Source organism: Megascapheus bottae, chromosome 15 (assembly GCF_031878675.1).
Source record: "Megascapheus bottae isolate mThoBot1 chromosome 15, mThoBot2.hap1, whole genome shotgun sequence".
NCBI lineage: Eukaryota > Metazoa > Chordata > Mammalia > Rodentia > Geomyidae > Megascapheus > Megascapheus bottae.
Window position 1 is genome coordinate 2516750 of NC_143523.1, and position 19800 is coordinate 2536549.

The following is a 19800-nucleotide window of genomic DNA, read 5'->3' on the forward strand; positions in this document are numbered from 1 at the left end:
CGGTGCCACCGGCTGTGACAAATCTTAGTAGATTCCGTGCATGATGTGAAACGGCCGAGGAGAGGCTACACCGTCTGGGGCTGTGTCCTTATTTTATATATTTTTTATTTGTCCTTTTGTTTTTGTTTTTGTTTTTGTAGAATGTAAAAAGTCATTTTAGCTGCCAGCCATGACTTTGCCACATAGCTGAACTTGTTTACTGGAAAAATTCAGAGGCCTAAAGTTTAAAATAAAATTTACTTCCAATGTTTTAATTAAAATGTTTGCCACATTAACTTCTCCGATGCCTTAAAAGCGGACTTCTTTGAAGAACTTCTGTGCTATTTTATCACAGACTCACACTACGGTCATTGAAGAATATTTCATTTGGAGACTTATGATGTAAAATGTACACACACACACACACACACACACACACAGAAGCACAAACCTCCTTTCCGGGTCTGTCTCTGCTGCTTCCCGAATCTGCTCGGGTCCACCTTGGATCCTGAGATTTCAGGGGAACCCTAAATCACTGCTGGCTTTTACTATGAGTTTTTTTCCTTTTTTACCAATCCGTGTTTCTGTGGTCAGATCGAGCAGCAGCACTGTCTGAGTTCCGCACGCGGTGATGACCTCCTTCAGACACTGTGCCTGTTAGTGCCAAACCACAGCGAGACTCAAAGGGTCGGAGTTTTGCCTTTTGCATTGAATGCTTTCCAATCTCAGCAAGCATTTTGCAACCTGCAGCAGAAATCAGATTTTAAAAAGAAAAGGAGGGATTTTAAAAAACAAAACTTTTTTTTTTTTTTAGCAAAAAATGTACGACTTAGAAAATTCTCATTTAAGAAACTCAGTAAAAACAAACACAGAATGTCCTGGCGGTCAGCTGGTCACACTCGGGCACTGTGACGGCTGACAAGTCTTAGCTACGTGGAAAAGCCTGAGAAGTCACTTTGGAACTAAATTGCCTCCTTTTTATTTTGTCTCAGTGAGGGGTTGAGGGGAAGCAGGAGCGTGTGCCGAGCCAAGACCACCAGGCAGTCCTGGGTGCGCCCTGTTGTCGTAGCTCCACTTGTCAACGCCGTCATCGCTTTACGTCTCACTTCCACGGTAGATTTTGCTGTCAAAGACCCTACAATAAGATTGTTTTATCTGTACATTTTTCAGATATTTAACTGTATAAAATGTTCATTTTACACAATATTTAATTAAAGTATTTCTTGTCTGTGAATTTCACTTTTGGTAATCTTCTCTGTTTTGATTATTAAAATGACTAAACTGACGCGAGAGTTCCGCTGGAGGTTTTTTTCTCCACCCGGGGCTCCCGAGCTGGGTCGTGGCCCGTATTCCATGTACACTACGTAACCCGTGAACTGTGTGGCCTGTGGCAGGCAGGGGAGAAGGAAGGGGAGGCATGGTCTGAGAAGCATTGTATTTCTAACCAGACTTCTGGAATTGTAATCCCTTTGCACCACTCCTTAGAGATAACAACAGCAAATTCAGACATCCCTTGAAGCTCCTGCCGTGGCTGTAGGGGTCCCAGGGCCGTAGCTTGGGCAGCTGGGACCAGCGAGCGCAGTCTGGCCCTGCAGCCTGCCTCTCGGCTGTGCTGTGTGTCAGCACACGGGTCCTCGACCACCAGGACCCCAGCTCTCGTTGGACTTCGCAGGTCACCTGGGCATGGGGTCCCCAGCTCCTCTTGGGCACTGGCACATTTGCTGCCTCTCTCTCCATCCCTGTGCTCTACGTGGCCAGAACCCGCCGGGCGAGCACATCCTATCACGGGTGGCAAGCAGACACCTGCACAAGGGTGCTGGGGCTGGCTGGGGTGGACTGCAGCGACCCCTTTCTGCCACCCACCTGTCCCTGTCCGTACCTAGCCCTGGGCCATGCCCTACACAAGCTGGTCCACGCTGCACGTTCTGATTTTCCCAGCTCTTGCCAGTCTCCCCGGCTCAATTCCATTTTACTTGGTGTTTTCGTGTTCTCAATGGCAGCCTGGTTTGCATGTTTTGGCTTGCAGCTTTATAACACATCCATACAAGTGTGATCTAAATTAGTACTCACAAATGTCATCTTAATTACTCGTTCTGCTGAGCAAAACAGGAAACAATTATTCAAAACACAAAGAAACTCATGAATACGTCTTTCCTCCAGTCAGTGACAGTCAGGGTCCACCCTTAAAGAGACAGTGGAGAAAGAAGCCGGGAGGAAGGAACAAGCCCACCTGGCACCCTCCCTCCCCCCACCCCGCTCCATCCCAAGTCAGGGGCCAGTGTTACCCCCCAGTCCCCCCCAATCCTCCACCATCCTCCCTAGCAGCAGGAGGGAATGCCACTCCTTAGAGCCAAGACCCTGACACCCTGGGAGAGAGAAGGTATCTGACGTTTGGGTTTCAATCCTAAGCGAGCAGGGCATTCTCTCAAAATGTATGCCTGTTATTGTCAGGCTACCTTTTAAGGTCTTTCAAGCTTTTAAAGATTATTCAAAGCACTTGAAATGGGCTTCAATCTAATGCTTCATTTCATTGCATTAAACAGCCTAGTTAATAAAGAATCAATATATTCAAAGGGCAAGGTTATCTTTTGTCTATAAGGGGTGGTGTCATTCGGAACCTTTTATAGTTCAAATGCTGAAAAAGACCTGGTGAAATCCATACTCATCAGCCAGTCAACGAGAGCCATAAAGAGGCCGCTGAAAGGGAAGAAAGGCCGCCCTCCACGAAAAACCACTCCAGCCTTATCTCCCCTCCTCCGAGCACCCAAAGAAGTCCTCAGAAAATGTCAATTTCTCATCAAGACAAGAGGCCATGATGAGTGTTTTTTTTTTTTTTTCCCAGAGAATACATACAATTAGGAGAATGCAGAGGGGCTCTGCGGCCACACTGATTTGTGGTTTCTTCTGGCCCCAGAGCTGCGAACTCCCTCCCAACAGATAAAAAGGTTTGTTGATAACTGAAGTGTCAATATGCCAAAGAGCGAGTTTTGAATGTGAGTCCTTGTGCTTTGAGCTCGGCCGGCGATCCCAGGCCCTGATAAGGACACAGCTGCCAACAGACACCGTGGTTGGCCCTCACAATTAATGTCATGAATAAATCACACAAAAGCGTTGGGATGCTTTATACTCAGTGAGACAATCCCCTGTTTTATCCTTCAAGGATTCCTTTTATGTTGGAATAAGGTTGCTTTTAATGAAATTTAAACTCATCAGAGGAAATCAAAAACCTCCAATCAGATTACAAATTGATTTTTTGGTCATTTGTCATGTCCCCATGTAGAGCCACAGGTTTCAGCGGGAGCCAGTTGCTGTTCTGGGGCGGGAGCAAGCGTGGACATGATTCCCCCATGTCCCACTAGGCCCCTCCCCCCTCAGCCTGGGGACAGATGGGACTAGGTGCCTGTGGTGGGCTGGAGGTAGCGCTGGACCCCTGAAGATCCATACATAGGCCTCACCATGCCTACCTGAAAGTCCTCAAAGATGACAAGAGTTGGTCAGTCCGTGGGTCTCACCACTGCTCAACAGCCTGAGGACATTGCCTTTGGGGGCCTCACCGGGCCCTCTGAGTCCTCCCAGCCTGCACGGATTCAAGGACAGCCCGGGAACACAGTGGTGGGTGTCAGGCCAGTGAGCCCACTCCTCACCTCCCCACACTCTGCTGTCCTCTGCAGAGCTGCCTGCACCCCTGCTCCCCGTGCAGCAAGAGGCTGTGAGCAGGGTGTGGGGAAACTGGCCTGCTCCCACCATCATCCCATCTCCACGCGAGTCCCACACGCGAGCCCCACCCTGCTTCCGCGCAAGGCCTGGACTCCCCAGGCAGCGGAAATGCCCCCCTTCCCGCAGAGCGGCCAGCCTCGGTCCCCCAAGCCTCCTCCACACGTGTCCCCCCCCCACATGTACCCCACGGGGTGAGAGCTCTGGGTGAGGCCGCCCATCCCCAGACTCCATTGCACCCCTCTGCTGGGCAGTGGCCATCCAGCTCCTCTTTGTGGGAAGCAAAGGTCCCCTTGCCTGAGACCCAGTGTGGGTCCCGAAGTCCTCGCGTCCCTCTCGGGAGGACTGGATCCAGGATGGAAGGAAGCCAGGTGTGACTGAGGAGGAAGGGGGAGCGCCACTTCTCATTCCTTACTTTAGAAATGGAATCCCAGCTCAAGCGGTCTGCCCTGCATCCGTCCACACTGCGCACAGCCGTGCTGGCAGCGGGCCGGGGCCTGCAGGGGCCAGGCCGGGCGCTGGAGAAGAGTCCAGCGCTGCCCCGCCCTCGCCCTGCCCACTCACTCAGGATTGAGCAGCATCTAGATGGAGCAGAGGAAAGACCCTTCCGGGGGGCGGGTGGGGCAGGGAGGTTGAAGGCATCCAATCGGACCAAGACCCTAATTAGGCTGTACCCGGAAGTGGCTTTGTCCAGCACAGGTTGGCAGCCCGGGAGAGCCTCCTTCAGAACATGGCTTCTCCAGGTTTGAGTCCAATGTGAGGATTTTCTGAAGGAATTCAGGTCCTTCAAGATGCCGGGCAGAAGTGCCTTACGCTTTGCTATACATTTCCAAAGGCTTGGTCCACACCGTCCAGACAGCAGCCTTCTGCTTCTGTGGAAGGGACTGCACGCAGCGGTGGGACCCTTCCTCTCTCAGGAGAAAGCAGGACAGGAAAGATGCATGACTGCCATTACTGCCAAGGCCTGGGCTCCAGGCCTGGCGCAGTGGGAAGAGTTGGTACCCGGCCTCGGCCGAGGGGCAGCAGTTACGGGGAGGAGCTTGAGGAATCCTGGGACAGCATGGGACAGGATCCAGGCTTGCTGGCTTTGGGAACTCCACAGACTTGAGCAATTCCGATTCTCGAATGTCTCCGTCAGTATCTGCCCTCCCCTACAATCAGAAGTGGGTTCTGAGCAGGGTTTTCCTGCTGTGCAAAAAAGTGTTCTGTGGGGAGGAGGTGAGGACAGAGAGAACAAAAGGAGGAGTGACTCCGATGAAAACCCAGTCCATGCCGAGGCCACAGGCCAGAGAAACCCACGAGCACAGTTAACACAACAGGACGTGACAGGGAGCCAGGTACTTGCACGTTTGTAATCCTAGTGACCAGGAGCCTAGAATGTGAGGATCACAGTTCAAAGCCTGCCCAGGTAGGAAACTCCGGGAACCTTTCATCTCTAGTTAACCACCAGAAAACTGGAAGTGGAGCCATGGTTCAAAGTGGTAGAGTGCTAGCCTAGAGCATGAAAGCTCAGGGACAGTGCCCAGGCCCTGAGTTCAAGCCCCACAACTGACAGAGAAATAAAAAACATGACAGGATGGTAAGATAGATTCTGGCCTGGGTGAGTGGAGGGTGGTTGAGGACACACATGGCAGAAGCACTTGCTATGTACATGTGGAAAGAGAATGTGACAGTTGTTGAAATGGTTTTAACAAAGGGAGGAGGAGAGGGAGAGGAGTTTGAAAGGTTCTTTGGATGCAAGTGTGGAAGTGTCACAGGAAACTCCCATGTGCAACTCGTATACACTAATAAAAACACAGAAGGTGTTTTCGTCACTAGAGAACGAGTGAGTCTGCAGGCAGTATGACGAAGAGATTTCTGGAGAGGGCTGAGGTGGTGGTTGTGGGGCAATATGAGAGCTCTGACCGATGCCAGGCCATACACCATAAATGGCCCAGTGGTTAAGGGTTTGTGTCATTGATGTTTGAGCACAATTTAACAAGCCAGCATGCATCCCATGTCTCATGTATTGGATGCATGCAGGTACATGAGTGCACCTGTACGTGTGTGCATGTCCGTCATGGCTGCTGGATGTCAGGTACATTCCAGAGACTGGAAATGCAGCTCCAGTCCTGGCTGGGCCGAGGGCCTCCAGCAGAGCCGGGCCCCGCCTCGGGCATGCTCCTCCCTTCATCCAGCACTGTTCAACCTGCAGCTCTCATCTGAGCACCCGGAGCATCTGGGCCGCTGCGAGCCGACCCTTGAATTGCCTCCTGTGCTCTCCAGCTTAGGGGGCTGGCCTAGCCCGGTCTGACCACCTGTACCCACACCTCCTCTGAGTGTGTGTGCGGGGGGGGGCTGTCCTTCCCCTGCACCGGGACCTCTCCAGCCAACATCCGTAAGGGGAGATGTCAGCTCCATTCCAGGATGGAAGAACAAAGCTACCTGACATCTTATGGTAGCACTTTGGTAGTTTTCATAGTTTTAACCTTTAGTTCTTTCATCTCTCCAGGGTTTAATTTATATTTGAGATGAGGAGAGATTTAATTTTATTTTTTTCCAGACAGGGAGCAAATTATCCCCAGACCATGTGCTAAATAGTCAGCTCATCTTTCCTGCTGATTTAAAGTACCCATTACCAGTTTCTAAATTCCTTTTCTGTTTTAATTCCCTCCTTCTGACCTTTTTGGGTTCTCCCACCCAGCACCATCTACTGTTAATTCCTATAGTTTTAAACAATATATTTTTATTCCTACAAGGGCAAACCTTTCTCAGAATCTTTTTGAAAATGTCTTTAAAAATCCCTCATTGTTTCATATAATTTGGAATCGATTAGATCTGATCTGAGTTTAGAACTTAGAGACCAATGGCTCCATGGGATAGTAACCTCCTCTCAGGAACACAGCAGCCTCTGCTTCTTCATACAAACTGTAGAGTAGCTGTGCTAAGTGAGAGTAGAAGTACTGAGGGTTTGAGAAAACAGAGACATGGAACTATCCTCAGGCATCACCAGAAACAGAAATGGCCTGAGCTATCAGAGATACAGGGATGCTTTAGAAATTATATATTGGTTCCCTTGGAGACAGATTATGAGTCCACCAAGCAAAGTTGAGGGAGTGAGCTTCCCAGGTGGAGAAGACAGCATGTGCGAAGGGCCTGAGACCACAGAGAACCCTTAGGGAGGTGTCAGGAGGCAGTTGCATAGCCACTCATGGAGGCCTGGTGAAGAGGGACCAAGGTCAGAGTGAGTCCTCATGATCGTTCACAGGGCCAAGGTCAGAGTGGGTCCTCACGGGAGTTCACAGGGGTCCACAAAGCCCAAGGTTGGTCATGGAAAAAGATGAAGCGGGGAGGGAACAGAAACGGAAAAGGGATCTGTTGTGGACAACAAACACAAGTTACCAAAACAGACTCAAGCTGGCATGGAAAATCCCAGTAGCCCTACAGGGATTAACAAGCTATGGCAACTAAGACCCCAGTGTGACACTAGCCAAGGGCAGCGGAGGAGCAGTGGAATGCAAGGCAAGTCTAGGAAAGACTCATGTGATACAACCATGGACTGTGATGAGGTGTCATGCAAGTTAGTAAAACAACAACCACAACAAAAATCTCTCTAAAGCAAGTGGATAGTCACATAAGAAAAAAAAAGCCTAAATTCTTATACCCCATGACTAAACCCCATAAAAACTAGCCATCATTTGTAGGGGGAAAAAAACCTAGAAAAATATCTTTATAACACTGGGATCCACAAAGATTTCTTAACCAAGACACAATACACACAAAAAAAAATGAAGAAGAAGAAGAAGAAGAAGAAGAAGAAGAAGAAGAAGAAGAAGAAGAAGAAGAGGGGCTGGGAATTTGGCCTAGTGGTAGAGTGCTTGCCTAGCATGCATGAAGACCTGGCTTTGATTCCTTGGTACCACATACATAGAAAAAAGCCAGAAGTGGTGCTGTGGTTCAAGTGGTAGAGCTCTAGCCTTGAGAAAGACCAAGTACAGTGCTCAGGCCCTGAGCCCAAGCCCAGGACTGGCCAAAAAAAGAAAGAAAGAAAAAAAGAAAGAAAAGATACAAGAGATAAATTGGAGTCCATAAAACAGTGTCAAGTTCTGCGCAGCAGAAGATAGCATGTAGACAAGGCAAAGGGGGGCTGCCCTGGGCTGGGGTGACGTGAAGGCTCTATGGCTGGACATGGCCTGGTCTGGAATGGGGAAGGATGACGCAGATCAGAAGAACAGACCTGGTCCCTGGGCAGGAGCCCAGATGTGCCCGGGTGAGCCAGGCAGGGCCCTACTGTACCCCGGCTTTGTGAAGCTGCCTCCTCTCACCCCCAGATCAGTGATCGGTGACCGCCATGGAGGGGGACCCGCCTGGAGAGGAGAAACCCAGTGTCCACTAAGTAGATGATCAGGAAAATCCTGTTGGAGGAGGAGAACCACTTCCACTGGGGAAGGTGCAGGGGCGGCCGAGTGCCTTCCATGAGGCCACAGCCTCTCCATCCTCGTTCTCCTGGGTGAGCCGCCCGTGGGGCTCCCATGCTGTGCCCCCTCTCCCGTGGCCTAAGGAGTTCCGGCTTCCCCTTCACAGGGGTCCTGCGCCCAGTGGACAGGCAATTATGAGCAAGGAGTTCTGTGTTGTGTTCATGCCCAATGGCAACTGGTAGAGAGGCTGTGGAGCCCAGCAGGCGTGGGGCTCTGCTGGCTGTCCAGAGGGAGGCAGGAGACCTACAGGTGGCTGAGGTCTTGACGGGAGGAGGAGGAGGCACAGAAATGACATCAGACAAAGCCTTCCTGGGCGGACCTCTGAGGAGACAGGGCGGGACTGCAGTGGACAGCAAAGAGCTGGAGCGTGGGCTCAGACACTGCTCATCTCCCCTCCAGGGAGCAGAGACCTTGGGAAATGACAGCCAGATGCCTGCTTGTCACCTCGAAGCTGGGACATGCTGACTGGACTGCAGGGGTCCACTATAAAGGCCAGGCGAGGAAGCACACCACAGAGCACAGCTCCTGTGGGAAGTGCTAGGACAAGGGCCCTGCGTGGACCATCTGATGGCTTCGTCTTCCTTTTGCCAAGGTCCATGTGGGCAGACTAAGGAAGAGACAGAGAAGCAAAGAAATTAAATGAAGCGTTTGAATGGGTTTCAGAGGAATATCTATTCCAAAGGCAGGTTTTATGGGCTGCTAAAGCGTCTCCTTGACAAAAATAAGTTTCTAACGAGGAAGTTATAGAGAACTCATGAAACCCGGGTGCTGTAAATCTCTGTTGATGGCCAGCTCCCGCTAGGGTCGCTGGAGAAACAGAGGCCAGGATGCCGGGGCCAGGCACAAAAACAGAAGGCAGAGCTAGAGAAACAAACAGTTCCCGGACCTCAGAAAGCTGCTTATCCAAGTTTTTCCTCCTTCTTTATAAATGCCAAGGGACAGCCTGCGCACTGGAAGCCTCTGACTTGTGCGGTGAAAATAGAAGGGGCGGGAAGGGGCCGAGTTAATGGGACCTGTGCTCTTCTGCCACCCCTGCCCCGGGAAACAGGATGGAAAGCTGGGCATCGGGCCGGGTGCATGGCACAGGGTAGTTTCCAAGGCCAGGGCACAAGGCAGCAGTGGGGATATGTCTCTTTGGGGTCGACACTCATGTGACAGGCACGTGAATAAGGTGGATGCCGGGGTGATATGCAGACACTTGCCTTTTGCCATAAAGAGCATTGAACCCAGGGCCCAACCCTGTCACAGCGCCACTTCCTCAGGCCGAGCAGCCAAGACTCGTTCAGAGAGTCTAAGTGTCTCTCTGACATCCAGATGCAGTCTGTCCACCCCACAAAGGCCCTGTCAGAGGAGACAGCCTTAGACCCTGGGGTTGGACAAACAAAACTCCCCACTTAAGTAGCTTTTAGGGTGCAGAAAGCCACTTCTGTGGGGCTGGAGATGAAGGACCCTGCAGGTCTGGGGCTCTGCCTTTCACTCTGTCTTCAAGCGCCCACCCATGGGAATGCAGTCCCCCGCCCCGGGCGGGGGGGGGGGAAGCATCCTGCTCTCCTGGGCAGACCATGGCGCTACTTCCTGTGATTAAGGCAGCTGTGACCAGTAGCATGAGGGTCTTGAAACACTAGACCCTAAGAATCTGTCCGTGGCCCGGCTGCTGGCAGGTAACCGAGGCTGACTGTTAGGTACTAGATAATGAAACGTGTGGCCGCAAAGAGCTGAAAAAGAATTAATTGCCTTTTATTGTACCACAAGTTGCCAAACCAAAAAAGACTTGGTGGCTGGTTTTCTCCTGTAAATAAGACGCAGAAGGACGTCTTAGCTTTGGCTGCAGAGGTGGAGAGGTGGTCCTTGTGTGGCATTGGGCGTTTCCTCCCACAGCGGGTACCAGGAATGGCTCAGTCTCACCCCTACTGGGTTAATCTCCAAATCATAGTCTTCATTCTCCCAGACCCCAGGCCTTCATCATGTCTGCTGGAGGATGGAGGGAGGAGGCTGTGAAAGAATTCATAGCCCTGCTTTATGAAAAGACATCTAGGCGTGTCACTGCCTTGGTTGTGGAGGGGTCTGCCTGTGTCACTGCCTTGGTTGGAGGGGTCTGCCTGTGTCACTGCCTTGGTTGGGGGGGTCTGCCTGTGTCACTGCCTTGGTTGTGGAGGAGTCTGCCTGTGTCACTGCCTTGGTTGGAGGGGTCTGCCTGTGTCACTGCCTTGGTTGGGGGGGTCTGCCTGTGTCACTGCCTTGGTTGGGGGGGGTCTGCCTGTGTCAGTGGCTGGAGTTCTCCCCCGCACATTGTGGAAAGCCAGTGTCCTCCAGGGTGTCTCCCACCACCACCTGTCAGGGCAGCTCTGATGGGGAGTGGAGGAGACGGCCTGACAAGGAGGAGGGTAGACGAGCTTCCTTTGCCCAGAAAGCTGGTGGGCGGCGGGGGGCGAACTGGAGCCAGCGCAGGCAGAAGTCAGTCAGGCTCCAGTGATGGCGGAGTGACCTCACTGCCGCTCTTTCTCCGGAACTTTTCTAATCAGAATGGATCTGGCTGTCCACGCGCAGAGGTGTCAGAAGTGAGCTACGACCGAGGAGATTTCCTGGACATACCATGCTGGGGCAGCTGGGTGTGCACGGCCTGCTTTTTGAGGGAAGTCTAACAAGAATCAATATTTAAGATTATGCAATGTCCATTCCAGCCTGAAGTAGCTGCCAACCCAAAGACAAGGGCCAGATAATTTACAATGCAAGGAATCCATTCTTTCTTTTTTTTTTTTCTGAGAGGGGGAAGAGAAAAATCAAGATTTAAGCTTCTTATCCGGGCTGAACTTTTCTCCTCCATTCTTAATGGCACTGGACATAAATAAGCCATCCATTTTGTTTTGTATGGATGGCTGTACTTTGCCCAGGCCCAGTGGAATCGACAGCTCTGGTTTAGATCCACAACCATGGGGTCTGGACCGTAGCTGTCTTGGAAAACACTCATTTACATTTTTCCAACTTACAGTGCTGTCATTTAACCTGATCAAAACCTGTCCTTATATTCTCTTGCCCTCACGACCAGCACAGAAAGCCTTTTTATTGTCAGCTACTAATGGTTCTTCTGTCCCATACTTTTAATGTGAAGATTAAATATTTATAAATGCCTTGTCAATAACATCCCATAACCAGAGCCTCATGTAGCCGCAGACCGTGGGCGGCTGCTTGCTCACACGAAGTCGGAGGTTGCAGTCAAGCGAGCATCGAGCCACAGCCGGGGTGCACAGCTGTTGTCACCAGGGTCTGGACAATTATTTATGGGGCAGGGCATGGCCAGGGAAGTTTTCTTTGTCTTCACAGAGCTCTGTCGGCGAGGTGTTTCCTGGAACACGAGCTCCTGCTTAGAGACGCCTCTGGGCCAGGAGGCACCAGAGAGAAGGGTGCCGGTGGCTGGGGCTGAGGGCTCTGTGCACCTGTGCCCTGTGCCGAGAACCAGGGCCAGCTGGAAAGCAAGGGTGGGCTCAAGCAGGGAGCAGATGTCTTCCCTGCACTTGGACACTGGCCTCCAGAGGACCAGGTAGCGGAGGACAGGGAGGCAGGGTCTGGCAAGCACCCCTGCACCGGGGCGGAGGAGCAAGAGAGAGGCCGTTGGCAGGGCCTGCAGGTGTAGTGGTGTCAGTGGGTCTGGGTGACAGGCAGCCCTGAAGAGGCTTCACTTCCACTAGCTGGCAGGGGCACACCTTTGCTCTGCCACCGAGTGCAGTGATTCCGAGGGTCTGTCCCCACCAGGATGGCTCTGCTCAGTCCACAGCTGGTGACGAGGGAGGCTGCGGGGCTGGGAGGGATCTGGTGATTTGGAGCAGCACACAGACTCTCTGGGATTTCTATGCCCTCCGGGAGAGAGGACGCAGCCATGTAGAGTGAGGTGGTAGAGCTCAGAGGGCGGCCTCAAGTCATGGAATGGTCTGGTAGAGCTCAGAGGGAGACGTCCAGTCTTGGTGGGAGCGGCTGGAGCCTGGGGCCTCCCCATGCTGACACTGGAAGCCTGGAGAAGGGACGTGAGGGGGCGCCTGGGCTGGATCTCAGCAGCAACTCTGTGGCATGGAGGTGGCCTTTAGAAGCACCCACATCCGTGCAAACCCCACTGAAGAAGCCAGGTGGTCTCTGAGCCGGCCGAGCCCTCCCCTCTCGAGGGCCATCCGTGCTGCTGCTATGCAGAAGGGAAGAAGCCCCATTTCATGGCTGGCAGTGCTATTTCAGGAGCTGTGCTGCAGCCTTTGCTGCCCAGCTTCTAGAAAGGTCAGCGAGCATCACACAGAACAATGTCCAGAAACCCCAGCTTCCCCATCAGCTCTGTGGGACCCCAAATCCTAGAGCCTGGGCTCTGGCTTCTCAACCTGGCATCTGGGCTTTGTGGGGTCATGCAGAACTCCACACTGGATGGCAGCAGCTAATATCTGCTCAGGCTCTGCTCCATGGGCAGAGCCGTGGGCTTCCAGGAGGAGGTGCCCACCTTCCACTACCAACACAACTCAAACACCCCTAGAGAGATGGGCTCACACAAGCTCCCCCCACGACTTATCACCACCCTGCACCACCAGATGGTAATGTCCTGACAAGGCTGGCTTTAGGGGCTTCTGGTCGGGGGCTGCCATTCTCAGAGACAGGATGGTCCTGTTCTTTTGCACACAGACAGATAAAGCAATAGTGATCATTATTGAATCCCTTCATGAGGACAAAGAGGAGCCATGGAGAGACCTGGGAGAGTGCACTCTCAGGTGAGCCAGGCTCAGGGGAAGGGTCAGGCTCGGGGGACGGGCCAGGCTGGGGCCTGGCAGCTGCAGAAGGGCTGTGAGGATGATGAACACGTATTGATTTCTTTAGTGCCTCTCCTCAGCCCAGAGCACTTCATGCACTTATTGGAAAGTGCCTGAAACCAAACCAAAGACAGGCCCGATGAGAAGCATCAATCCACGGCGGAGGGCAGCGAGGGCTTCCCGCAAAGCGGGGAGAGCAGGTGTTCAGCGCCCCACGCCGAACACTTAAGGAAGACACTCTGCCCCACACTGCTCGATAGCTACTACTGGCTTGCCAGTAAAACCGAAATTAAGAGGCCGGCGTGGACATACAGCCGGGGGCTGTACTCGGGCCTCAGGAATGAGGCCAGCAGGCTCAAGTCTGCACTAATGTGCACTGGGCCCCACCCGGAGGCCCCTGCCGTGTCTCCTCCTCTAGCTAGGCCTCTGGAGCAGGCGCCTGGCACCCACCCAGGCCAAGCCCTGGAACCCACATCCCAGGCTGCCCGCATGGCTTGCAGGAGGAGCGTCATGAGAGATTCATGTCCCAGAAGCAAAAAATCATTTTCTAAAGCATTTTTACTTGGAAATAACTTGAAAATGAGCAAATTGTGAGAAATCAAACTAATATTTCAGCAGGGTGTGGTGGCTCATGCCCGTAATCCTAGTTACTCAGGAGGCAAAGATCTGAGGAATTCAATTCCAGGCCACTTGGGGCAGAAACGTTTGTGAGACTCTGATGTCCAGTTTACTAGTAACAAATGCTGGAAGGAGAGATGTGGCTCAAATTATGGAGCACCACCCAAGCAAGAGATGAATGAATGGATGGATGAATGAATGGATAATAGATTTCTGCCCAGTGCTGGTGGTAAGAGATGAAGGACTATGGTTCAAAGCCAGCACAGGCAGAAAAATCAATGAGACTCTGTCTCCAAAATAACCATCAATAGCAGGGCTGGAGACAGGGCATAGGTAGCTGGATATCAAATAAGCCCACAAGACACTGAGCCGAGCCATGTGCAGGGCCCCGAGTTCAGACGCTAGAATAGCTAAAAAATGGTTTTAAAAGGCTTTTTCTAAGAGCTCTTATCCCACCCTGGGATTCATGTACCACAGGTCCATTTACCTAGGTGTGTATCTTCCTGGACCACTCTGAGGAAGCTGAATACATCCTGACTGTGAGTCTCCACCTTCTCAAGACGGCCATCTGCACAGTCGCTGAGCACCTGTGTTGCTCGTACCACACGTCCTTTCCCTCTCACATTACGGTTTTGCCTATCGACCCAGCACCAGTGGTCTTTATGCCGCCCTTCCTTCCCCAGCCAGCAGGAGCTGCTGCAGCCAGGCGCCGTCATGTGTTAGATGAGAAGTGTCTTCCCAAAGGCTCCAGCTTGAAGGATTGGTTCCCAGCTGGCGGCATTGTTGAAAAGTGGTTGCACCCTTCGGGGTCTGACCTCCTGGATGGACCAATGCACACATGGGCTCCTAGTCTGGTAGACCATTGGGAGGTGTGGCCTGCTTAGGGGAGGGACATGAGCCAATGCCTCAGACTCTCACAGTGAGAGAGGAAGGTGCCAGGAATCCCACCGCCCCGGCTCATTGAAGCGTGACAACCCAAAGGGGACCAAGTGCCATCTCGAAAAGAATTATGGTTGTAACTTTTAGGTGCTTAGGAATATCACAGTAAAATTCACAGGAGACTATAATTCTTTTAAAATGTAATTTAGTGTTGTTGGAAAGGTGATGGGCAGCGGGGTTACAGTTGCATAAGTCAGGGAATGAATACATTTCTTGTGGAATATTGTTACCCCTCCGTAAGAATTTTTAAGAGAATAAAGTCATGAGTCGTTTGGACTAAAATGCATTGATAACATTCAAAATTAAGTGATACTTGTGGCTCTCCAGTTTTCCACAGGCAGAGACACGAGAAGTTCCTCTTCCCAAACCATGAGCCATTCCTGATGTGAAAGCGATGATGCCCTGACAGCAGAACAAGAGAAAAAGATGGGAGCTGCTCTCGGGGCCAGGCCAGCCTTGGTCCGCTCCCTCTGCTTGGAGTGATGTGTGCTGCTGCTCAGGACCTCTGGTCTTACAGCTGGAAGAACCTGTGAGTCCTCCGGTCCCCTCCATTCCCCCCACCTCCTGTTCATGGACGGACTTAGGGCCTTCCTGGCCTATTTGTTTTGCTCATTCACAGATCTCTGAATCAAGAAATGAAACACCAGGCTAATCAACAGATCTGTGCCAGGATGGATGTGGCATGGGGTTCCAGACTTGGAGAGGATGCCACAATTGGGATGAGAGGAAGAATGTGAGGAGAAACATGGATAACTCACAGTCAGCTTGTAGATCAGGGCCGTAAAGGTTTCCTGTGAGAAAAGTACGCTCCTCTGCAAGAAATGATGCCACGCTTCACTGTTTCCACCTGTGCGGTGGCTGCGCTGGTCATGTGCCTCTGCTATGGTCCTAGACTATGGTGGGAGGCTCCTGGGCCCAGGGTCTCAGATGACTTAGGATTCCTGCCTTTGTCATCCTGGAGTTCTGTCCTGAGGCCTCCATGTAGGGATGTGAGTGTAACCTGAGAGAGGCTGAGGGGCTGAAGAGGAGCAGGGGCTGCATGAGGGAGAACTGAGGGTTACAGCTGTCAGCCTGTGGACAACTGCCCCTGTGAATGGGGCCAACCCCACAGTGCTTTCCCCCGGACCCCACACAGGTGAGGCCAGAGGAAAGCAGCAAAAGAGGCTCCCTGTCAGCTTGTGGGAAAGTGAGAAGTAAAACCCCATCGCTGTGCTGTCCTTACATTTCGGGGTGATTTGTTCTGCGTGACCGATCTAGACAAAGGACAACAAAAGACACGAAAGCTGCTAACGTCAGGAGCGGCATTAAAAGGTTAGTAAAGGATGCCACGCGCTGTTGTACCCAGAATTCAATAATGTAGCGGAAATGGATACATTCCTTGAGACACACAACTTTATTCCTGGCACCGAGTGAATTAACAACGCCAACAACCTAGTCAGTTTTTAAATTACACCTGTAGTCAGGCTGTCCCGCAAAGTTTTCAGGCTCCGGAAACTATGTAAATTCTACCACGTGCATGAGGGATGATTAAAAGCAACATTATCCTTTCAGGGTGGGGCGGGGGGCAGAGGAGACCCCTCTTTGCACGGCTGGGCGCTCTGGAGCCCAGCTCTGTATTCCAGCTTGAGAATGAAAGAGGATGGAATGTGCAGGACATTGTCTTTTCTTAAACAAGACACCAAGACCCATCACCAAATATTAGCAGATGCAATCTGATGCTGCATGATGACCAAGAGAGTTTTTTCCCGGGACTGGAGACCAACTGTGACGCCTACCTGCAGAGGCGAGGACACCATGTCCGCTCTCTAGGACAGAAAAGCATTTGTTACAATTCCACTCGTTTTGGATGGAAGAGAATTTGCTTAATGAGACAGTGTTCATGACACAGAAACAACTTTTTCACAGTGTTTCCCTAAAATGAGGAACACGGGAAAAAATGGCTGTTGTTTCTCTTCCGCCTGACGCCTGCGGCCGTAGCCAGCCTGGCAAGGCAAGAAGAGCTAAGGGATCACAGAAAGATGGGAAATCATTTTTTCACAGATGACATATTCATGTGTAGAAAAAAATCGAAATAATGAAGTGCATTTAGTTGGCAGGGTTGGTGACTTTTCCATAGTTTTCAGCTTTAGGGACTTATCGCCACGCCGAAGCCATCAAACGTAAGTCTGAGAAACTGTCTCGGGCGGGGCAGGCGGAGGCACGAGGTCTTGAGGGCGCCGGGCAGTAGCCGTCTGGAAGAACAGCGGTGGGCGGTGGTCCTCTGCCTTCCAGCTCCCAGCACTGCACTGGCTGGTGTCTCCGTGTTGATCTGACCCACCGTCCCACTGCACCCTCAAGTGGCTGGGTTGGGTGTGTGGAGTGGACAGGCACCGTGGGGCAGGACGGAAGCAATGGGGCCTGCACAGGAGCAGCTTCCCAGCGCAGGCCTGCCTGCCTGCCTCTGGGCAGCTGGCGCTTTGCCTGGGCTTCAGCCCTGGCCCCTGCTCTGAGCCATGGACTGACATCCCCGGGTCCTCACGTGAGTGGAAGCATGTATCAAGTGCTCTTCTCTGACTGGCTGGAGATAACCTCCTCAATGTCCACCTAGCAGAGTGCATGTCTACATTGTACTCCTTTATTTTTCTTTTTCTTTTTTCTTTTCTTGCCAATCCTGGGCTTGAACTCAGGGCCTGAGCACTGTCCTTGATCTTTCTCAAGGCTAGAACCACTTGAGCCTCAGCACCACTTCCGGCTTTTTTCTATGTATGTGGTACTGAGGAATGGAACCCGGGTCTTCGTGCATGCTAGGCAAGCACTCAACTACTAGGCCACACTCCCAGCCTGTCCTCCTTTCTTAAGGCATGATGATATTCCTTTGTATGGAAATATTTTCCTCTTTCTCTCCATCTTCTTCCCTGTGGGCTCCTGTGAGCAATGCTGCTTTGAATATGGTGTGTAAGTGTCTGAGAGGTTTCCGCTATCTCGAGCTGGTGTTGGTTACAGTGGAGTGGGGTGTCCGTCCTCAAAGCTCATCAAGTGGCACATTCCAAATCCCTGCCAACTGCTCATCATGGTCACGAGCGACTTCATTTCCCTTGTGTCCACCAGCACAGACTGTGGGGGGCTCCATCTCTGCTCTGTCTCCCCCACTGGCTAGCCCTGTCTAGAGGTCTTGGAGGGCCAGCCCCCGCCCCCTGCCCAACTCCTCCCCACCCTGGGAAAAGCTTAGCTGGGGTCTCCTCGTCCATCCCACGGGGCCTGGTCTGGGAGACACATTCCACAGAAGGCAGAGGGGGACCGCCGAGCCCTGGTGGCTCTGTGCACTCCAGATCCTCACCCTGCCCGAGGCTGTCTTCATGCTGCTCCCTCCTGTGCAGCCATGCAGGCTGGGCCAGGCCTGCGTCATTCCATCCTCCTCGGCCGTCCTGGGCTCTTCCAGTTACGAGGGTGGCGCCACATGCATTCCAGACAACCAACAATGGAGCAAAAGAAGGATCACCGTCTTCTCGCTTTTCTTGGAGGCAGTTAGGTATTATATTCTTAAGGAGAAACAGAATCCTGTAGAAAACAGTAAGAAAGCAGCCAGCTCTGCCAGCCAGGAGGCCAGCAGCTCTCCCAGACACTGCAGCTACCCGTGAGCGAGTTCTTTTCTGAAATGAAGTTGATTTGTCTTAAAAATAATGACGGCCGGACCCTGGTAACTCATAACTGTAATCTCAGTGCTCAGGAGGCTGAGATGTGAGGACTGAGCCTGAAAATGCCCCTGGCAGGAAAGTCCACAGACTCTTATAATTAACTCCAAAAAAACTGCCAAACAAAAACAACAACAACCATAAAAACCACAAAACCCGGAAGCCCTCAGTGGGGCACTAGCCTTGAGCAAAAACCACCAGCAACAGCTCCCAAGCCCTGAGTTCAAGCCCCAAGACCAGCACAGACACAAAAACGAATGACCCCAGCTCACCTTTCCATGAGGGCTGCAGCAGTGGTGGCTGTCCTGCAGGAGAGCCGACTCCTGCATGGCCCTGGCTGGGACACTGGTGGAGGCGGGCATGGAGCTAACCAGGGGTCACCAGCCTTGTCTCCGAGGGTGGGAACGGACAGAGCATGAGCAGAGCTGGGTCAGCATCCATGAGGGCCAGTCCCACACACGGGTCCCACCGAAGGGCGTCCACCCGGGATTCTCGCAGAAGCCCAGACACCCTTCCCTCCCCTGCACGATGGAGTCTGGGAAGAGCTGGCTGTCCCCGGGTAGGCCTCACTGGCCACCCTCCCACGGGGCCACCCCCATTCCCCAACCAAGCTTCCTTCCAGGTCTACATCTGCAGTCTACATTTGCCCTCTATCCTGGGCTCTCTCCCATGGCGTCAGTACACATGTTATCCAAGTGCTTGTTAAATTTTCTACTCATGTCTTCTCACTTTTCTCCTTCACAAACTGACCTTTAAAAATGGCTATTGGACTTAGAAAGTGCATCTCTGATCCCTGGTTAATACATCAGATAACAGATACACCAGTATTTTATGAATGTTGGAACTTATTTATTAGCCTGACTTCCTACAACTATAGTAGCAGCTGCTTGGGAAGAAGACTAAAGCTACTTCTGGAGGACTGAAGTTTGAGAGCAACGTGGGTAAGAGCTCTCGAGACCCCATCTCAATGTGCAGAAACCTGGGCAGATGGCATTGACTTGTTCTGTCAGCTACATGGGAAACATAACAGGTACATTTAAGTCCTGCACTGGGGGCTGAGGCTTGAGCTATGCAGGAGGCTGAGATCTGAGGATCATGGCTTGAAGCCAGCCTAGGTAGGAAAGTCGGATAGCCTCCATTCCCAATTAATGACAAAAAGCCAAAGGAGCGGTGTGGCTCAAGTGTTTGAGTGTCAGTTGTAAGCACGAAAGCTGCACAAAAACAAGAGACCTGGACCAGAAGAAAAAGAAGAAAAAAAGCAAAAATAATGGCTGGGAGTATGGCTCAAGGGGTAGAGGCCTTGCCTGCTTAGCTCAAGGCCCTGAAATCAAACTTTAGTACAGAAAAAAACCCAAACCAAACGAAACCCAACCCAACCCAAACCACCACCAAACCAAACACAAGTGAGTACTCACACATTGACCACGAACATGGTTATTACTATGGCTGCCCACCCTGCCACAGCACATTTGACCCTACCTAACCTTAGCATGGTTCGAGTTCAGTCTAGAAATAGCAAGGCACGGAAAAACAGTCCAGGGAAAACCTTTGTACTTAACCATCAGAGTTCAGAAGATCTGGCACAATGGCAAGTTGTTATACTGTTATGACAGTCCCCATGTTAATTACACCAGTGACATGGAC